This window comes from Podarcis liolepis (assembly GCF_965112155.1).
Source record: "Podarcis liolepis genome assembly, chromosome: W".
Lineage (NCBI taxonomy): Eukaryota > Metazoa > Chordata > Lepidosauria > Squamata > Lacertidae > Podarcis > Podarcis liolepis.
The window spans coordinates 7261815-7280945 of record NC_139568.1 but is presented as its reverse complement, the minus strand read 5'-3'; the positions used below and the strand labels follow the sequence as shown (position 1 = coordinate 7280945).

General features: G+C 52.7%; 1 long non-coding RNA gene and 1 pseudogene across 2 annotated transcripts in view; one reads left to right on the top strand and one right to left on the bottom strand.

Annotated features, from left to right (window-relative positions):
• The window catches only part of LOC310697729, an 861879-nt gene that overhangs the window by 100456 nt on the left and 742292 nt on the right, over positions 1-19131 (bottom strand). The gene's annotated exons all lie outside the window — the stretch shown is intronic.
• The window catches only part of LOC310697815 (inositol polyphosphate 5-phosphatase OCRL-like), a 127319-nt pseudogene that overhangs the window by 7801 nt on the left and 100387 nt on the right, over positions 1-19131 (top strand). The window contains exons 5-14 of the transcript in view: positions 81-263; positions 969-1089; positions 1197-1339; positions 2764-2817; positions 4766-4869; positions 6582-6717; positions 7219-7318; positions 7625-7659; positions 7789-7968; positions 13713-13916. The product of the transcript in view is annotated as an inositol polyphosphate 5-phosphatase OCRL-like (transcript). The remainder of the gene's footprint in view (positions 1-80; positions 264-968; positions 1090-1196; positions 1340-2763; positions 2818-4765; positions 4870-6581; positions 6718-7218; positions 7319-7624; positions 7660-7788; positions 7969-13712; positions 13917-19131) is intronic.

The window sequence follows — 19131 nt, the reverse complement described above, 5'->3', positions numbered from 1 at the left end:
TGGCTGGTATTACTTGTTTGTTCTTGGTCCTGATCTTGCCTGCCCTTGCACACTCCTGTTGTCTTTGCATATTTAACCAGCACGTCTGTTCCGATTGGAGTCCTATTCCTGCAGTTCCACATCCTTCTCTTTGGCACTTGGGCATTCGGTTCCAGGAGCTGGACCTGAGCACAGAGGCTTTCTTCTACTTGGACTCGACAAAGGAGCAAGAGTGGCTGACAGCTGTGGAAAAGGCTTTGCGTTCCAAATCCAAGTACAAGAAAGTAAGTCCAACCCCACCCATTTCTTCAGCAGCCAGACAGCTGTCAGGAGCTGGAGTGAGGAGGAGGAGGAGGTCAGCAAGAAAAAACACCTGGTGTCAGTGGTGTTTTATTCAAAAGAAGCCAACATTCTTTATTCAAAGAAACCCAAACCGTGCAGGCCTCGTGATCAGAGAAACCTTTCCCAACAGCTCTTGCCCCAGTGAGGTAGTTGTGAAGGCTGAAGGTTGCTACCCTCCCACCACTCTCTGAAGTCTCCTCCTCCCCCTGGTCCTTCCCAAGCAACTTGAGACTCTGACACCTTGTCTGTTTTTGCTCCCTCCTCTTAATTTCTCTGTGTTCTGGGAGACCAGCAGGGAGGGGAGCTGATCGCAGCAGGATAGACCCCCTGGCTTCTTCAGCAGCCTGCCTGATCTCTGCCTCTTGACCCCCGCCTCCAGCCTCCACTTCTGCCTCGGATTCTGGGCTGCTGTTTGCCACAGAATCTTCCTGCCCTCCTGCCTCTTCAGTTTCCAACACCTCCTCTTGCTCACAGTCTGCTCCCTCTTCTCCCTCTGACGACCCCCCACCAGTTCCCTGGCTCTGAGCCTTCTTCCCTTGGGGGATCCCCAGTTGGTGCCACCTGCCACTCCAATCTGCATCCAGCCGGCCCAGGACAGCAAGCAATGAACAGAGCTGGTAGACATCCCAGTACCTTGCATCTTCTAGGTGCAGCTGGTCCGTCTAGTCGGAATGATGTTGCTCATCTTTGTCCGGAAGGACCAGCTCAGCCGCATCAAGGAAGTGATGAGGGAGACAGTGGGCACAGGCATCATGGGGAAGATGGGGAGTAGACCCTGAGAGTGGAATTCCCTACGTCTATCTTTCTGTCTGTCTATCTGTTTTTCTAATCTCTGCCAACCAGTTTCCCCCTCTTTCCTGCTTGCTCACTAACAGGCATCTTTGCTCCGCCCCTGCAGGGTAACAAGGGGTGTGTGGCCGTGAGGCTTGTCTGCAACAATACCAGTTTCTGCATGGTCAATTCCCACCTTGCTGCCCACGTGGAAGACTTTGAGCGCCGAAACCAGGATTACAAGGATGTAACTTGTTGGTCTCTGCTATCTGGAGAAGCAAATTGAGTCATGTTTCTGTAACTTTCCTGCCTGTGTGTAGCTCAGGGTAGGCAGCATTTGTTGTTGTTTAGTCGTTTAGTCGTGTCCGCCTCTGTGTGACCCCCTGGACCAGAGCACGCCAGGCCCTCCTGTCTTCCACTGCCTCCCACAGTTTGGTCAAACTCATGCTGGTAGCTTCGAGAACACTGTCCCACCATCTCGTCCTCTGTCGTCCCCTTCTCCTTGTGCCCTCCATCTTTCCCAACATCAGAGTCTTTTCCAGGGAGTCTTCTCTTCTCATGAGGTGGCCAAAGTATTGGAGCCTCAGCTTCAGGATCTGTCCTTCCAGTGAGCACTCAGGGCTGATTTCCTTCAGAATGGATAGGTTTGATCTTCGTGCAGTCGATGGGACTCTCAAGAGTCTCATCCGGCACCAGAATTCAAAAACATAAATTCTTCGGTGATCAGCCTTCTTTATGGCAGGCAGCATAGTGCTCTCCAAATGTTGATGGGCCAAAATTCCCATAATTGCTAAGAATTGGCCTTGCTGACTGGGGCTCATGAGAGTTCCACTTCAGCAACACCAGGAGGGTGCAGTGTCGGCAATCCCTGTTGCTGCAGCTGCACCACTAAGGTTTCTACTAGAGCAGCCAGTAGAGAGCAACATAAACCGAGTGGCAGAGATGTATTAGATTAGATTATAGCAAATGTAGGCAACTTCTCCAGTGATCGGGGTGGGAGTTGCAGTTTGTTAAGGGCAGTAACGCGAAAGCAGAGCGGCCATTTTGCATGGAGAAGGTTCCAGGCTCAGTCACCAGTGTGTGCAGCTAGGGCTGGGCATGATCTCTGCCTGAAAGCTGCTGCCAGTCCATGTAGTCCGTCCTGAGCTTGATGGGTCAATGGTCTGCCTCAGTATAAGGTAGCTTCCTATGTTCCTGTGTACTACAGCAGGGTTTGGAGGGCCACAAGCTCCCTGCCCATGAATTCAAGAACCAGGGGAAATTCTAAAAGTCTTTGCTGAAAGGACATCAAAGCAGGGGCCAGGTGAACCTCTTTGGGAGATTATTCTGAAAGGTAGGGTGCCATGACTGAAAAGGCCCTGCCATGCTTGAAAGAGCAGGAGTTCCCTGGGAAAGGGATTCTAGTCAGTGGAGAGGCAGTGCAAACATAAGTGGGCCTTCTTCTGGTACCCTTTTCCCAAACCTTGAAACACTTGAAAGGCCAAATGGGATGCTCTGAATTGGGCCTGGAAGCAGTTCAAGAGCCAGTCTAGTTCACAGAGCACTAGCCTAATATGATCATACTGCCCAATCCTAGTTATCAGTCTTACTACATATTGCAGGAAGTGACAGCAGGCTGCCCCCCGCCCCCGTGAGCTAGCCTGTAGCTGTGGTTGCTTTGCTTTTTTCCAGCATTGTCATCTGATCACTAAAAATGAGCTTCAGAGACTTCTGACCTACGACCAGGTGAGAGACATCTTTGTGTTATATGTGGTGGTTTAGGATATTGCCCTGTTTATTTCCTTTGTCTGGGATACCCCAGCCTAGGCTAGAGAAACCACTTTCAGGCAGTTAGGAGCAAAGAACATAGGATGACTGCGACTTCTACAAATGCTTTTTAAGGTTGCAGGTTTGTGCAACCTGAATTAGAAGCAAGTCCCAATTAAGTTGGAGGGTTGCCTGGGAATAAGTAGGACTGCTCTGCAATTTCCCAGTTAGAGGGCTTTCCTAGCTCAGCACACGCTCCAGATGTTGTTGGACTCCCATCAGCCCCAGCACAGCTGCTGTCCAGCAATATCTAAAGGTCTAAGGTTTCCTGCTCTAGGTTTTGCATCTGTCTGGAAAATCTGCGTTGCTCACATGTTCTTATCAGCAGAGACTTCCATTAAGTCCAACTAAATTGCTGGTGCTTTTTGTTTTACATTTTTCTCTCCAAGGTTTGTGTGTTCATCATGTTGACGACCTTTCTCCCACTTGGCATAAGGATCATTGGTATTTTGTGTTGAAACAGAGGCCTGATTGCTGCACCTTATGGTGGATTTAAACTCTGTGAGCGTAGTCATGCCTTAGCCCTTTGAGAAGGATACTGCAAGGAAGGCAAGGGGGGCAGCCTCAGACTTCCAACATACGCAAAACCATCATAAAACATTAAAAACTTCCCTAAAGGCTGTATAGTTACTTATCTCCTTGACATCTGACGGGAGGGTGTCCCACAGGGCAGGTGCCACTACTCAGAAGGCCCTCTGCCTGGTTCCCTGTAACTTCGCTTCGCCTGGGCTGAACAATGGGGTTGGAGACACTCTTTCAGGGCTGAGGCCATTTAGGGCTTTAAAGGTTGGCACCAACACTCAGAATTGTGCTCAGAAACGTCCCGGGAGCCAACGTAGGATGCAAAAGGATGGTTTTGCAGTTGCTCATAGTGTTGGGGTGTATTCTGGTGCTTGTTAACAGTTTGTATGGATTATTGGTACATATAATATTGCATATTGTAGGTATGGCTAACCTGTGGTCTGCCAGATGTTACTGAGCTGCAGTTCCTGTTGGCTCCAGCCATCATGGCCAGTAATCAGGGATGATGGGAATTGGAGTTCTGCAGCATTGTGAGGGCCACGTGTCTGCTGCTCCTGAGTTAGAGGATTTTCCTGTCGTGTGATGCAGCAAAGCAATTTAAGATGACATGGGGCAAAAATGCACAAGCACCCTGTACCTTTAATAAGTGTGTATAAGATAGGATTTCAGCAGGTATACCCCTTTTTTTGCACTTGGCTAACCTACTAGTAGGGATGCGGGTGGCGCTGTGGGTTAAACCACAGAGCCTAGGGCTTGACGATCAGAAGGTCGGCGGTTCGAATCCCCGCGACGGGGTGAGCTTCCCTTGCTCGGTCCCTGCTCCTGCCAACCTAGCAGTTCGAAAGCACGTCTAAGTGCAAGTAGATAAATAGGTACCGCTCCGGCGGGAAGGTAAACGCCGTTTCTGTGTGCTGCTCTGGTTCATCAGAAGCGGCTTAGTCATGCTGGCCACATGACCCGGAAGCTGTACGCCGGCTCCCTTGGCCAATAAAGTGAGATGAGCGCCGCAACCCCAGAGTCGGTCACAACTGGACCTAATGGTCAGGGGTCCCTTTGTTGTTGTTGTTGTTTAGTCGTTTAATCGTGTCCGCCTCTTCGTGACCCCATGGACCAGAGCATGCCAGGCACTCCTGTCTTCCACTGCCTCCCACAGTTTGGTCAGACTCATGTTTGTAGCTTCGAGAACACTGTCCAACCAGGGGTCCCTTTACCTTACCTTTACCTTTAACCTACTAGTACTTCACCTTGGTCTTCCAGCACAACAGTGGCTGTTAATAGACTCCATTGTCAGGCAACAGGGGGTCTTTTGCTTCTCTGCTGATTAGCGATTTCTTTTTGGCTTTAGCTAAACATTCAGAGTACCCAAAAGACAGCTTTTGCTGATTTCACAGAGGGAGAGATCAAGTTCATCCCGACGTACAAATTCGACTCTAAAACAGATCCTGCTTGATAGTTGAGCCTTTGTAAGTAAGTCCTCTCAATCATTCTTCTGCAAGGCTTGTTTGTTTTTCCTAGTCTGCCGAGATGCCAGTAGTGTCCTGCCTTTCCATCCTCCTGAGAAGGCTAGTAAAAATATATATTTTAAACATGGCTTTGTGCTAAGCAAGCTGTTGGAGGAGGGCTAGAGTTGAGGGCTGGACGGACTTCCTTTCCTCTGCAGCCAGAATGGACACCAAGCCACGGAGGAAGAGAGAGATCCAGCTCTCCAGAGCCAGTGTGGTGTAGTGGTTAAGAGCGGTAGTCACGTAATCTGGGGAACCGGGTTCGCGTCTCCGCTCCTCCACATGCAGCTGCTGGGTGACCTTGGGCCAGTCACACTTCTCTGAAGTCTCTCAGCCCCACTCACCTCACAGAGTGTTTGTTGTGGGGGAGGAAGAGCAAGGAGAATGTTAGTTTTGAGACTCCTTAAAGGGAGTGAAAGGCGGGATATCAAATCCAAACTCTTCTTCTTCTTCTTCCTTCACCTGCTCACTTTGCTTGCATGGAATTCTGGGTTGCCAAAGGCTGCTAGGCGAGTTGTGAAATGCAAGGCTGTGATATGTTGTCTTCCTCAAGCCATGCCTGCTCAAAGTCTCTGGAAATGTTTTGGCTCCTTTTCCCCACATTTGTCCTGATAACCAGCATCCTCTGTTTCGTGGTGTGTATAAGCGGTGTTGCAGTTCCTTGAAAGGTGCAGCAGGCTGAATGAGAATCCTCTTTGTGTCAAGGAAGTCTGGGAATTAGACTTGGTGCTCTCTCAAGATGAGTCTGCCAGGGCATAAGAGCATGAGAGCAGCCCTGCTGGATCAGGCCATTGGTCCATCTGGCCCAGCATCCTGTTCTCACATTGGCCAATGAGATGCCTCTCAGGGAGCCCACAAACAGGACCTGAGTGCAACAGCACGCTCCCCTCCTCCAAGCCATACTGCTTCTCTTGGTGGAGTATGTTCTGTGGCCATTATGGCTAGTAGCCACTGAGCCTCACCATCCAGGATTTGGCATATTCTTGTGGTTCTTGACAACTGTCAGAAGCCACCTAGGCCTGCTAGTTTAATTGCTCTTGCTGTGGTAATGGGGGAATCAAAAGGACAGGCGGAACATGTAGTGACGAAGCCGGAAAACGGCAGGCTCCTTTGGGCAGCATTTCAGGTGCCAGAAAGGGTCTTTTGGATCACTGAAAAAATAGTGTCTGAGCAAGAATAACGGGGCCCCTTGCTTTGGGGAAGGATCATCATTTGGTGGTGTGCCATATGCTTTGTATGCAGAGTCTCAAGTTGAAACTCTATGGCGCCTCCACCTGAAAAAGGATTGGGCCACAGAGAGCTGCTGCCAGCCGGAGGAGACTTAATTAATTAATTAATTGTGGGGTTGGAAGGGATCATGAGGGTCATCTAGTCCAACCCCCTGCAATGTAGGAATCCAAACTGGGGGAGGTCAGAAATTCATTCTGACCTGGTAGAAGGCAGCTTTTGATTTCCTATCAACTCTCTCCATGAGGCAAAATGCCTGCACACCTGCAAGGTCCGCCCCTTCAGAAGTTGGACTCCCAAGCCCCATCATCTCCAGCTGTTGACCGTGGTCAAGATCACAGGCCGTGTGTGGAGCCAAAGTTTGACTGTGTGAGCCTTGTGTGTTGCCTCAGCCAGTCCAACAGTCCTGGTGTCTCTCCTGTCTCCTTGCAGTGGGAAGTGCCGTGTGCCAGCATGGTGAGAGCCAATCCTCTGGAGAGGAGGCAGCGTGAATCATCTCAGCTACCGAAGCCACATGGAATGGAAAAGGAGCGACCACAAGCCCGTCAGCTCCCTCTTCCTCACAGGGGTAACACCTGCCCTGGCCAGGGCTATCGTCTATTCAGGGTTTTTAGTTGCCTGCTATGTGGCACCTCCTCGAATCTGGGCAGGCCCTGACCAACAACCAGGCCCCTTTCCACAGAGCTCCTCCTTGGCCAATGACTTCCGGTGCAAGGAGTGGGCAGGTTTTGGCTCTGTTAAATCCCTAGGCTTCCATTCTCCACTGTTCTGAGTACACGCTGCTCCTGCAGGCATGGCAGACCACATGGGCTGAAATGTATACCTTAACCGTTGGCTCCATTCATGCAATGGAGCTTCTGTGGCACTTGGCTTGGAGCATTTGGCTTCAGCCCATTGGCTCTGGAAGTCACAGCCGCTGCCATCCTGGGGAAGCTCTCAGAGTTACAGTACTTGCCTCTTTCAGGGCTGGGAACAGGGGGGTGCATCAGGCCTTTCTGCTCTTAACTCATACCCCCCCTTTAGTCCATAGCCCCAACAAATGTTCTCTGTCCCCCCCCCCCCCCGATAGGTGAAGGTTGTGGCTGACCGACGGTACCGGAAAGTGTTTGAGGATATTGTTCAGTTGATGGACAGGATGGAGAACGAATTCCTTCCCTCCCTGGAGGGAGGTAAAGACGAATAGGATCCTCTCCAACCCCTTAAAGAGGGTTTGCTGTAAAAAGACCAGGGGGGAAAGAAGCCCTTGGCCCATCTAGCTCAGTCTTGATTTCCGGGGGATCTCTCCCAGCCCTACCTGGAGATGCTGGGGATAGAACCTGGGACCTTTGCAGGCAAGGCAGATGCCCTTCCACTGAGCGGCAGCCTCTTCCTCTTCCTCGCAGGCAAAGACTCCAGGGGTAGCCAGCGTGGTGCCCTCCAGATGCTGGACTACAACTCCCATCATCCCCAGCCAACATGGCCAGTGGCAAGTGCAGCAATATCTGGAGAGCCCCACGTGGACCTGTTGCATGTGCAGTCCCCTAAACGAGAGCCCGGGGCCAAGGACAAACTTCCCCCTGGAGCACGTTTCCTTGCCTCTGCTGAAGGCAAGCACTCTCTTTCCTCCCCCCCCCCTTTTGCTCTGCAGTTTCCGTTTGAGAATGTGAAGTTCCGGCAGCTGCAGAAGGAGAAGTTCCAGATCACAAACAACGGGCAGGTCACCCTCCACTTCTCCTTTATCCCCAAGCTCAGTGACAGCCAGGATTGGAAGCCATGGCTTCGCGCTGAGCCCTGCGAGGGATACTTGGAGCCCAGCGCGTCTCTCTCTGGAATCAGAGAAGTGTAGAGTTGGAAAGGGACCCCAAGGCTCATCTAGGGAAGGCCTTCCTTTTCTCCTCCTCTTCCCAACCCTCCTCCCTCAAACCTTGGGAGTTTGGTAGAGCAGGGGAGGCTTAACATTTGTGGGCTGCATTGCCCCATGCTCAAGCCTCCAAGGGCCACACGTCAAAGCAGCTGAGCCCAAAGTGTAAAAGTGTGTGTGACCAGCTTTAAACAAACACACACACACAAATGAATTGAAGCCAAACAATGCTGGAGGGTCCCAAAACACCTTTTGGCATCGCAGGGAACCAGTGAGAGCATTCCGTCCAAAAATTACTTTTTTAAAAAAAAATGCGTATTTTTATGTTGTGGAGGCACAAAAATATCTTGGAGAACATATAGAACTAGCCAAACTTTTAAAAACTCAGTGAAATGTAAACTAAAAAAGAAAGTTACATTGGGGGCGCAAAAATCCTTTCCCTTTTTATATTCTTTTGTTAGGATCACTTTCTCTCACCCCCCCCCCCCAGTATCCTGTCACCATCTTCTGTGCAGCTGCTGCTTTGGAGGACTAGAGAGGAAAGTGGGGTGGGGGTGGGAACTGAGTCGCTTCTTCTCCTAATTCTTGAAGTTAAGGTTTCCCCCATACACCTGGGTGAAATATACTCAGAGTCGCAAAGTGATTTCATGCTCTTTATTCAGCTCATAGTGGTGAGGAGGAATGAATGAAAGTCCCCTCAAAGTATCTGCTTATATACATTATTTACACAATGGGCTGCACATGATTGGTTAATTCTGGAATTCTACTGTAAGCCAATCAGGTTGTGGATTCACTTATATCTGGAGCATGATTGGGTGGTTCCTGCCAACCAATCATACTGCTGCGTTGTTCTTGGACCAATCAGACTGCTGCATTCTGAATCCTATTGTTCTAGGACCAATCAGACTGCTGCAATTTGGATCCTATTGTTCTAGGACCAATCAGACTGCTGCAGTTTGGATCCTAGTCAACTCAGTACATAACACCCCTCCCCTCTAAGTTCCAGTCCTGCCCGGGAGGTCGCATTCATAGTCCTCGAGGTACGCCGGCGGCCTACGTGTGCGTTGCGGCCTGTGGTGTTCCCTGGTCCGGGGTTCAGGTTCTGGCTCGTGTTCCAAGGATGCTGGCTGTGATGGGCCTGTTTGGTTTGGCACAACCGGCTCGCTCAGTCGTGGTTCTGGTTCCGGTGTCCTTTCGGCCTCGCGGGTCCTCTCTGTATTTACTGGTTCTGCCTCTCCTGCTGGCCCCTCCTGCTCTATGGGCCTCACTGCCCCGCTGTTCCCTTGGGACTCCTCTGACCTGTCCTCCTCCTGGGTTTCTCCCGGGAATCGTCGCCGTATCTGGTCGCAGTGGCGGCGCCAGCATTGCCCCCCATCTGTTAGCACCTCGTATGACACGGGGCCAGTGACTGTGGCGGGTACCCATGCAGGGCCTGCCCCAAAATTCTTTGCGTACACTGGGTCCTGGGCCTCGAAGGTCCGGGGGTTCCTGCCTTCCTCCACCACTACCTCATCCTGAGCTCTATCGGGGTGAAGGCGGTCCTATCTGATTGCAAGGCGCCGACCCATTAGTAGTTCAGCGGGGCTCCGGCCAGTCGTTGAGGTGGGGGTGCTGTGCTGTGCTAGGAGGAATGTGGCAAGGCGGTACTCCCAATCCCCTTGCGTCATGCGGCGAAGGGTGTCCTTGGTGGTCCGCACCATGCGTTCTGCTTGGCCATTGGTGGCAGGGTGGAATGGCGCCGAACGGATGTGGCGGATGGCGTTCTGCGCTGTGAAGGTTTGGAATTCTCCTGACGTAAATGCAGTCCCGTTGTCTGAGACGAGAGTGTCAGGGAACCCGTGGGTTGCAAACAGCCTGCGTAGTACCCGGATGGCTGCGGATGTAGAAGTGGACGGTACCAGTGCGACTTCCAGCCATTTGGTGTAGGAGTCCACCACTATGAAGAATGTTTTCCCCTGAAAGGGGCCAGCGAAGTCCACATGCAGGCGTGACCATGGTGCTCGGGCGGACTCCCAGGACTGGACTGGGGCCCTTGGGGGATCTGGGCGGGATTCTTGGCAGGCCTGGCAGTGTTTGACCCAGGCCTCTATCTCTCCGTCGATCCCTGGCCACCACACATAACTCCTGGCAAGGGCCTTCATTCTTACTACCCCTGGGTGTGTCTCGTGTAGGGCTGTGAGGACCCTTTTGCGGAGGGGCTGGGGAACAACGACCCTGCTTCCCCATAACAGGCACCCCTTGTGGGCCGACAGTTCATGTTTGCGGGTTGTGTAGCCAGCGAATTCTGGCCCAGGGCTGCTGCTGGGCCATCCTCTCCACACCCAGTCCAGGACCCGGGAGATGACCCTATCTTTCTTGGAATGGTGTGCAACTTCTTGTGCCTGAATGGGGCGGTCGGGAAGCAGCTCCAGGCTCATAACCTCTTGTGCAGGTGCTGGGTCAGGGCCTGTTTTCGGTAGTGGTAGCCTGCTGAGGGCGTCCGCATGGCCCATTGCCTTCCCTGGGCGGTGAATCAGTGCATACTGGTAGCTGGCAAGGAAAATTGACCACCTGAGGACGCGAGGAGACAGCACTTGGGGGGTCTGCTTTTCGGGGGCAAACAAGCCAAGCAACGGCTTGTGGTCAGTCACCACGGTGAAGGGCCGCCCGTACAAGAAATCATGGAATTTTTTTACTCCCTTCACGATTGCCAGACCCTCCTTGTCAATTTGCGAGTAGTTCCGCTCAGTTGCATTGAGTGTCTGGGAAAAGTATGCCACTGGTACCTCTCTTCCATCCGGGAGTTGGTGTCCCAGGACAGCGCCAATGCCATAGGGTGAGGCGTCGCATGCTAGCACCACTGGCAGCCTCTCGTCGAAGTGTGCCAAGACTCAGTTTGAGACAAGCAAGTCCTTGACTGCCTGGAATGCAGCCTCCTGGCGCTGGCCCCATACCCAAGTGGCCCGCTTGTCCAGGAGTCTGTGTAGGGGCTCTGCTACCGCTGCCTTGTGGGGAAGGAAGGAATGGTAAAAGTTCAATAGTCCCAAGAAGGCCTGAAGTTCAGTCTTGCTCTTGGGCGCTGGGGCATCACAAATGGCCCGTACCTTGTCCCCAGTCGGGTGGACCCCTTCTGCGTCCACCATAAATCCCAGAAAGTCCACCTGAGGCACTCCTAGTAGACATTTTTCCCGCTTCACCTTGAGACCCGCCGTCTGGAAACGGTGCAGAACGGTGCGGAGGCGGTCCTCAAACTCCTCTGGTGTGGGCCCGGCAATCAGCACATCATCAAAGAAGGGGGTGACGCCAGGAATCCCTTTAAGGAGCGAGTCCATTAGATTCTGGAATATGCCTGGTGCCACGCTAACACCGAATTGCAGCCGCTTTACCCTGAACGCTCCTCTGTGCGTCACAATCGTCTGTGCCTCTGCTGTGGCCTCATCTACTGGCAGCTGTTGATATGCTTGGGCCAAGTCCAGCTTGCCAAAAATTTTCGACCCAGCCAGGGTGGCAAGGACATGGCTGACTACTGGCACTGGGTATGCATGGGCCGTGAGGGCCTTGTTTATGGTACATTTGTAGTCTGCGCAGATGCGGACCGAACCATTAGGCTTGACGGGTGTGACGATTGGGGTTTCCCAGGGGGCATTAGGCACCGGCTCCAGCACTCCTTGCTCCACGAGCCGGTCCAATTCCTCGTCTATACGGGGTTTCAGGGCAAACGGGACCTGGCGGGCCTTGAGCCTGACCGGTCGTACTGCGGGGTCAAGCTGTAGAGCAATGGGGGGGGCCGTATACTGTCCCAATTTCCCATCGAAAACCCCTGGAAATTCCTTGCAGATGGCGTCCACGTCCACTTGTAAGGTAGTGTGGTTCACCCCGGTGATGGCTAGCCCCAGTGGTCCAAACCATGCCAATCCCAGTAAGCTAATGTAGGGGCCCTTGACCACGAGCAAGTCCAGTTGCCACGTCCGCCCTCGGTATTGCACCCTGAAGGTCCCCACCCCCATTGTGGGGACCTTACGTTTCTGGAAGTCCCGGAGGGTGAATGGGGCCGGCCTGAGTTTGGGACCTCCAGTAGGACACAGTTTCCTTAAGGTCCTTGCCGAGATTATGGATAGAGTTGAACCCGTGTCAAGCTCCATGCGGCATGGGGCCCCCTCTATCTGTACCTCTACATAAATTTTCTCTACGTTGGGGTGGGGCAACTGGTATACCTGGAAGTCCGTGAGCTCCGTAGAGTTGCCTTGGTGCGTTGGGCCCCGGGACCTGGGGCTCTTGGATTGGTCATCTGATGCCTGGCGTCGGGTGGGCCGAGCTCGACACACCCGGGCGATGTGTCCCAATTTTCTGCACTGCCTGCACTCTGCGTTGCGGAAACGGCAGGTCCTCCTCTCGTGACTTTCCCCGCAGCTTGCGCAGTTCCCTCCTTCTCGTCGAGGCAGCTGTGGTATGTGGAGTGCTTGAGTGCGCTGCTGTACTCGGTGCACCTCCTCCCTGTCAGATCCTGAGTCGTCGGTGAGGTCTTCATGGTGGACCCTCGGTTGGGGTGGCAGGCTCGGCCGTGCCTCTTGCGTCGACCTCTCGGCAGCTTCCGTTGCCAGGGCCTCATCCAGAGCGACCTGGAACGTTAGGTCCTTCTTGGCGTAGAGGCGTCGTTGCAGCTTCTCATCCTTCAGGCCACCGACGAGGCGGTCACGAAGCATGTTCTCCAGCTCTGAGAAGTTGCAGAACCGGGCAGCTTGGCGGAGAGAGGTCACAAACCCAGTTATGGTTTCCCCAGGGGCTTGCCGCTTTGCGTAGAAGGCATTTCGACGAGCCACCACTGAGGGCTGTGGCGAAAAGTGCCTCTTCAGCTGTTCCATTATTGTTTTGTATGGAACAGTAGCGACGTCTTCAGGTGCAAGGAGAGCCCGGGTGATTTCAAATGTCTCCTCTCCGCAGATGCTGAAGAATATTGCCCTCTTCTTGGCGTCTTCTTCATCAGTGACCCCTTTGGCTTGTAGGAGGAAGGTGAAACGGGAGGCGTACGCTTCCCAGTCTCCAGATGCTGGGTTGAACGGCGAGAAGTTGCTGTTGGCTGCCATTCTGAGTTCCTTGTGTCCCGGAGCTGAAGCCTGGATACACGGTGCGAGGCAGCGGTGCGGCAGGTGGCGGTGCTGCGGTGCTGTGTGTGGCCGTCAGCTCAGCGGGATCCCATCCTCGTCGCCAGTGAAATATACTCAGAGTCGCAAAGTGATTTCATGCTCTTTATTCAGCTCATAGTGGTGAGGAGGAATGAATGAAAGTCCCCTCAAAGTATCTGCTTATATACATTATTTACACAATGGGCTGCACATGATTGGTTAATTCTGGAATTCTACTGTAAGCCAATCAGGTTGTGGATTCACTTATATCTGGAGCATGATTGGGTGGTTCCTGCCAACCAATCATACTGCTGCGTTGTTCTTGGACCAATCAGACTGCTGCATTCTGAATCCTATTGTTCTAGGACCAATCAGACTGCTGCAATTTGGATCCTATTGTTCTAGGACCAATCAGACTGCTGCAGTTTGGATCCTAGTCAACTCAGTACATAACACTGGGAGAACAGGATGCTGTACTAGATGGGCCATTGGCCTGATCCAGCAGGCTCCTATTGTGTCCTTCTGTTCAATTCTTCACTGTCTTCACTTTTAATTTACAGACAAGCCAACTTGGCTGTGCCAAAGAGTGTATCTACCTGACCTCCTCCCGTTTTAGGTGAGACGGGGGACATTTCCCTGGATGTGTACGTCCGCAAGGAAGAGAAGATTGAGGCTACCTTTGTCCTTCACCTTGACCGTGGCAAGGACTATTTCCTCACCATCAGTGGGAGCTACCTACCAAGCTGCTTCGGGACCTCCTTGGAAGCCTTGTGCTGGATGAGGCAGCCGCTTGGCGAAGTTCCCGTCACCAGACTTATTGACCTGGTAGGGAAAGGGGTTGATTTACCTGGCAGGTTCATGTGCTGGATGTCTACCCTTCCCACTCTGCTTGCCTGCTTGAAAAACAGCTGCTCTTCCACTCAGAAATGTGGGGGCTGGGGGTCCTCCGCTGCATTCAGCTTCAGCTTCTGTAGCTGTGCATCTGCTTCCTGTGTGCTGTTCATGCCCTTTGTTTGCCTTGACTGAGTCATCCCAGGTTCTGGTCCTCCCACCTGCCCTTTCGCTGTGTGCATTTCCCTGCCATCTTCCCAGATACTGTTCAGCCAACGGGCTGTTTCTTTCTCTTCTCAGGGCCTGTGCCATTAACACCCTTGGTTGTCTTTTGCTCTTGCCTTCCTCCTCTGATCTCAGGGAGAAGACAGCTTCCTAGAAAAGGACCATCGGCTGGGTGAGGACTGCAGGGCCTGCTCCCTTCCAGGGCCTTTTCCAACTGGCCCAGGGGGCGTGGCCCAGGCCCTCTCTCCCAGCTATAAAGGGACTCCTGCTGCGGGGAAGCCTCGGACCATCGGCTGGGTGAGGGCTGCAGGGCCTGCTCCCTTCCAGGGCCTTTTCCAACTGGCCCAGGGGGCGTGGCCCAGGCCCTCTCTCCCAGCTATAAAGGGACTCCTGCTGCGGGGAAGCCTCGGACCATCGGCTGGGTGAGGGCTGCAGGGCCTGCTCCCTTCCAGGGCCTTTTCCAACTGGCCCAGGGGGTGTGGCCCAGGCCCTTATTTGGAACAAACTTTTGGGGAAGCTGGGAAGTGTTCTGCAATTGCTTCCCTGTTCCAATGTGTTTTAAAATGTCCTCAAGCAGTCGGTGGCAATTTAAATTTGTATTTCTTTTTTTCCTTTTTTCCCTTGTTGGGGGTGGGTGGGTGTAATGGATATTTGGTTGGGGATTAATTTTAGTATAATTGTTCTGTTCCTTTCTGTTGTTGTTGCTTTATTGGTTCTGTATAGTTTGTGTTTTGTTTTTAAGGGGCGGGATCAGGGCTGCCTGGGAGTGGCTCCCCAGCCAACACGATGGCTGGGACAAGTTCCACAGGGGGGGGAAGCACTGGGACATCCGATCTCGGTGATCATGGGCAGGAGGCGGAGTTGCGCTAAGACCAGACCATGTCATTACCGAGGAGGCAGGTTTAGTCGTTGTTTGAAGACTATCCCTGCCTCCGGGTCTGGCCTTGACCGGATGGATACTGGAATCAACAAGGGAAACCCACATGACCTGAAAGTGTTGCTGTGCAATGCCAGGTCAATGATGAATAAAACCACTGCCATCTACAACTTGATTGTGGATGGAGGATTTGACCTGGTATGTGTGACAGAGACCTGGTTGGAGGAAGCAGATGGGCCTGTCCTTGCCACTGCTTGTCCAGCAGGTTTCTCTTACGCACAGCAACCCAGGTCATGTGGGCGGGGAGGGGGGGTTGCAGTGATTTTTAGGAAGTCACTAGCTTGCACCAGGCGTCCTACTGGGAAGATCCAGTTTTCTGAGTGCATGTTCTGGAAGTTGGGCAATAGGGGCAGTACAGGATTCCTTTTGGTGTACCGACCTCCCCGCTGCACCAAGAATTCCCTGTCCGAGTTGCTTCAGGTCGTGGCGGATTTTCTCCTGGAGACACCTAGTTTGGTTGTCCTAGGGGATTTTAACATCCATGCCGACACGACCTTACAAGGCGCTGATCGGGACTTCGTGGAAAGCATGGCCTCCATGGGGCTGTCCCTGAATAAGTTTGGCCCAACTCATAGTCATGGACATGCCTTAGACCTGGTGTTCACCTCTAGTGACGTGGGTGATCTGACACTAAGTAAAAGTGAAACAAAAGAAGTGCCATGGTCAGATCACTTCCTGGTGCAACTGCACTTCTCCGCGACCCTTCCCCTCTGCAGGGAGGTGGGACCAATTCGGATGGTCAGCCCCCGCCACTTAATGGATCCAAATGGTTTCCAGAGAGTGGTAGGGGATGCTTTAGCCCATGCTGATGGCCTTTCAGCTGATTCCCTGGTGGCCCGCTGGAATGCGGAGTTAACCAGGGCTATTGACTGTTTAGCTCCGAAGCGCCCTCTCCGATTGCATGGAGCCCGGACAGCCCCGTGGTTTTTTTCGGAGCTGAGGGCGATGAAACAATCGTTGAGACGGCTAGAGCGTCGGTGGCAGAAAACTCACTCCGAATCTGACCGGACACAGGTTAGAGCTCAACGTCGAGCCTACCAAGTGGCGATAGCGACGGCGAAGAAGACTTTCTTCGCCGCCTCTATTGCATCTGCAGAAAATAGTAGCAGGAGACTCTTTCAGGTGGTTCGCAATTTAACGGAAACACCTTTACCACCGGGGCCTTGTAAAGACCCCAAGATCTCCTGAAATGATTTTGCTAAGTTTTTTGCAGATAAAATCACTCATATTCGGAAGGAGCTAGACACCACCGTGGGAGCAGGGCTGGGGCGGGAGAGTGCTAGAGCTCTGTCTGGTCAAGTTGCGTGGAATCAATTTTAATCCGTTACCCCCGAGGATGTGGACAGGCTGCTTGGACGCGTGAAACCAACCACCTGTCTCCTTGATCCTTGCCCATCCTGGCTAATAAAAGCAAGCCGGGAAGGGCTGGGCGATGGGCTCTGCGGGGTGGTGAATGCTTCCCTCTGTGAGGGAACATTCCCAGATCCGCTGAAAGAGGCGGTCATTGAACCGCTTCTTAAAAAACCATCTTTAGACCCGGCCAGTATGGCCAACTATCGCCCAGTCTCAAATCTTCCATTCTTGGGCAAGGTGATTGAGCGCGTGGTTGCTGAACAACTCTAGGCACGCCTGGAGGATGCGGACCATTTGGATCCCTTCCAATCGGGATTCAGGCCTCACCATGGGACTGAAACTGCCTTGGTCGCGCTGGTTGATGATCTCCGGCGAGCTAGGGACAAAGGTGAGAGTTGTTTCCTGGTTCTGCTGGATCTCTCAGCGGCCTTTGATACAATCGACCATAACATCCTTCTGGACCGTCTAGAGGGGCTGGGAGCTGAGGGCACTGTTATACAGTGGTTTCGCTCCTTCCTCCTGGGCCGTGTTCAGAAAGTGGTGGTGGGGGATAAGTGTTCAGACCCCTGGGCCCTCACTTGTGGGGTGCCTCAGGGTTCCGTCCTCTCCCCCATGCTATTTAACATCTATATGAAGCCGCTGGGAGAGATCATCAGGGGGTTTGGACTGGGTGTCCATCAATATGCAGATGATACCCAGCTCTACCTCTCTTTCAAATCAAAACCAGTGAAGGCGGTGAAGGTCCTGTGTGAGTGCCTGGAGGCGGTTGGAGGATGGATGGCGGCTAATGGATTGAAGTTGAATCCTGACAAGACAGAAGTACTATTTTTGGGGGACAGGGGGCGTGCTGGTGTGGAGGACTCCCTGGTCCTGAATAGGGTAATTGTGCCCCTGAAGGACCAGGTGCGCAGCCTGGGAGTCATTTTGGACTCACAGCTGTCCATGGAGGCGCAGGTCAATTCTGTATCCAGGGCAGCTGTCTACCAACTCCACCTGGTACGCAGGCTGAGACCCTACCTGCCCGCGGACTGTCTCGCCAGAGTGGTGCATGCTCTGGTTATCTCCCGCTTGGACTACTGCAATGCGCTCTACGTGGGGCTACCTTTGAAGGTGACTCGGAAACTACAACTAATCCAGAATGCAGCAGCTAGACTGGTGACTGGGGGCGGCCGCCGAGACCACATAGCACCGGTCTTGAAAGACCTACATTGGCTCCCATTACGTTTCCGAGCACAATTCAAAGTGCTGGTGTTGACCTTTAAAGCCCTAAACGGCCTCGGCCCAGTATACCTGAAGGAGCGTCTCCACCCCCATCGTTCTGCCCGGACGCTGAGGTCCAGCGCGGAGGGCCTTCTGGCGGTTCCCTCATTGCGAGAAGCAAAGCTACAGGGAACCAGGCAGAGGGCCTTCTTGGTAGTGGCGCCCGCCCTGTGGAACGCCCTCCCATCAGATGTCAAAGTGATAAATAACTACCTGACATTTAGAAGACATCTTAAGGCAGCCCTGTTCAGGGAAGTTTTTAATCTGTGATATTTTACTGTATTTTTGGTTTCTATGGAAGCCGCCCAGAGTGGCTGGGGAAACCCAGCCAGATGGGCGGGGTACAAATAATAAATTATTATTATTATTATTATTACTAGAAAAGGTAACAGTTGGTTTGCTATCCTCTAGATGTTCTTGTAGCGGGCTCAAATCAGGTACAGGCAACGCCCCATTTACACGGGGGTTGCGTTCCGAGGTACCGTGCGTTTAAATGAAATTGCGTATATTGGGGACAGCATTGGAAAAGCCTGCAAACACCCTCTAAACTTCCGGAAGCCCTTTTGAAAGGCCTTTTGAAAACCAGCAGCCTCCCTGCAAAACTCCTTGCTCCAACTCTCCGCAGGCCTGACAGGTCGGTGCCAAAGCTCCTGGGAGGGAGTCGAGATGCTGTTTCCATGTGATACGGAACGGAAGGGGGGGGCTCCTCTTCCTCCCTCCTTTCCAGGAACGTCCGAGGCGATGACCTCGAGGGTGCCCACCATACGCTCACCCTCAGCCCCCTCACCGTTACACAAGCACCACACTTTTCCCAGACCCCTCTCTCCCTCTTCCTTCCATGAGCGAAATAAGCTCAAATATTCCCCTATCTTTTCCTATGCCTATCTGCGCTCCATACTTAGAACGAGTAGACCGGGTGTTCCTATTTCCCCGCTGATTCCTATGGCCGCGCTTTAGCCAATCACAGCCGTGCATTCGCCCTGCAGGAGCTAGCTCAGGGAGCTACTGCACGCCTCATTTCACCCCTGACAAGCTGTTGACGGCCCCCCACTGCGAGAACAATGGATCTGAAACCAGAGACCTCGTAAAACTGTCAAAATCCTGCTACAATGTATCCATTCTTACTAAAATGTATCCATTCTGTTTCCGCTTTTGATTCATAGTACGGAATAGGCTAGAAAGCATTGAAACCTTTGGAAATTGATATAAAATCAACCGTAGCTCCGATTCCCTCACTCTTGGTGTCATTCAACTCAGCTCCCCTTGGACTCCATGATGCTATCCCTACTTCCATAATCCCCGAAGCGGCAGGTCACGTACACAGGAACTTCTTAATCCTGTCAGATAGCTTCGCCAAACCCTTCCTCCGGGCAATACTAAGTGGCAGACGATGCATATCTTTGGCCCATTGTCCTGCCACCCCCGGTGCTCAAT